Here is a 2609-nt window from a genome sequence, read left to right as displayed (position 1 = left end):
CGAGCATAATCGTACCATGGGAATGGGGGTTTATGGGGTAAAACTGGGGTTTTCCAATTTTTGACCCTAAAAACAAAAAAAATTGCAATTTCTTTCTAAACCGTTTTGTAGAGCTTACAAAAAAGTAATATGGTATATTGAAGCGCTGTTGTATGCCTAACGGTCATAGAGAAAATTCAAAAATAGTGTAATTTAAAATTACCATGTTTTTCTTATGGAGAATGAAAACTGTTGTAGTTTACTTGTTTATGGATATATTAATAACATTTGGCAAATTTATTTATTTCATCCTATACTGTTGACGTATGGTCAAAAACACTTTTTACCTTCCTTGTAGCAGCAAACCTAAGCCCTCGTTAAATCTAAAGTTATTTAAATTGGGAATAAATATGTCTTATTTATGGAAATATTTTAGTAAAAATTTAATCAGACAAGTTGAAATTCGCTTAGTCTGCAGGTTTGCTGCGGCGGGGGTATTTCTTATTGGGAAGGTTTACTTAGGTAAGATATTCCCAAATGTTAATAAGCACAACATTGCTTCCTACAAAAAATCATAGTCTTCCAATCATGGAATAACCAATACAGGGTAATCTTTTTTATAGAATACAAATAAAGGTTTAATATAAAATAATTGATTTTAATAAAGGTATATGACATATAATGGTGATTCTTATCATTGGCTCTACTATTTGATATGAAACAATGGAGCTTTACAAAGATTTATATACTTTTTGGTTGATAACATCTTCACTTACAATTAATTAACATGATTTCAAAGCTGTAAAAAATATTTTTTTTCCAGATTCCAAAAAAATTTAAAAAAACACCAAAAGATCCTGATACAACTTAAGTTGTCATTTTTTGTCATAGACTCACAAATTAGAGATATTAAATAAAACACAATAGACTGCCAGGTCCAGCTATATATAAAAAATAAACACTACTAAATTTCAACAATACAATTGAAATGGTCTACATTTTTGAAACTAGTCATACAACCATCTAACTTATGAGCTTTTGTTAATTAATATTCTCATTGACTTTTACCAAAGTCAAATCCTTATTGCCCAAAAATACATAAAGAATTACAGACCTCGGTAAAATTAATAATTTAGAACTAACAATATTAATATAGGAATCTTAGGTTATAGCAAACCTAGATAACAATATGAATTTTATTTTTAAGGTTATGTTCATTGTGCAGTAATCATTGTTAAGTAATCATTTGTATTGCTAAACAACAAAACCAGCTGGTTTCAACAATAAAAATAATTGAAATAAACAAAAAAAAAAAAAAACACCAGTGTGTATAGTTGAAAAATTGGGAACTGATTGAGAACAGGGGAAAATCAGCTGATAGCATTTCACTTTCGGGGGAAACAATTACTTAATTTCTTTGATATCAGCTGTTATTGAAAATAGCTAGTCTCTGTATTGAGTAATAAAAAAATGTTCTACAGAGATGTTTTGCTGTAGGCTTAGCTAAATAAATGGAATGTGTATTTCACTTAAGTCTTACACAAAAGCAATCATGGAACTGAGTCTAAACAGAAAGGCCCATTTCCCAGTACAAATGGGCAAAAATGAATCAAAGAAAAAACAGTTTAATATGATATTCTTATTTAAACCACCAGGTAGAGCTTAAAAAACAAATAATTTTGTATATGGAACATTGGGGAGCAATGGAAAATTCAAATGTGATTTTATGGAGAATAAGCAAAACAGTAAGTAGTTTGCTTGTTTATGAACATATTTTGATCAAATTATTTCATACTAAACTATTAGTATTTTAATAAAAAAAACCCTCTTAATAACATTTAATTACCTTCCCTGTAGCAGCAAACCAAAGTACTTGTTAAAATGCTATTTAATTAGGGAATCAATCTGACATCAACGGAAATTAGCTCAGTCTGCAGGTTTGCTATGGCGGTGGTATTTATAATACCACTGTTCTGAAAACTAATTTAGTGAAATCTTCCAAAAAAGTAAGGTTATTCAGTTAAGAAAGATAAGTAAAAAATTTTTGCGGTTGTTAACTAGTCATGTTTTAGAATAATTGTTTCATAAGCTAGTCTTTATATTTTAAAATCAAAATGCGATAACATTAGATCTAAACTCTCAAATATCAAATTTGAAATTAGTAAGGTTAATTATTATTTTTGAAAAAAAAAAATAAAAAAGTACATTTGATATGAGACTTTTAGTAGCATTATGCAATATGTAACAGAATCAATATTCGTTATGCTATAACTGGAAAAAAAATCAATCTAGGTTGTTCACCATCCTTCTATTTACACAGTTCCTAAATTAATACATATAGGCATAAGCTTTGATAAATTGAGTTTTTTAGGCATGTTAACATGGTAATACTGTAATGATTTATTTCTCCTTTTAGAAGTACTCTATTGTTTAGGATATGTTGACACCTTGTCGAAATAAAAATAGAAACTTGTTGAGACCTTCAAATAGAAAAACGAAGTGTAAAAAGAAAACATATACAATCATAACCTTATAACAGATTTAACAACAAGAAAAGTGGAAAAATAAATTAATAAATTACATAAGTAAATGTAGATAAACATTAACATTAGGTACTAACAATTAAAATG

This window comes from Macrosteles quadrilineatus, unplaced genomic scaffold, assembly GCF_028750875.1.
Source record: "Macrosteles quadrilineatus isolate MER2022 unplaced genomic scaffold, UCM_ALF_1.0 Scaffold_5__1_contigs__length_97177068, whole genome shotgun sequence".
NCBI classification, from domain to species: Eukaryota; Metazoa; Arthropoda; class Insecta; order Hemiptera; family Cicadellidae; genus Macrosteles; species Macrosteles quadrilineatus.
Note: the sequence above shows the minus strand (reverse complement) of the source record.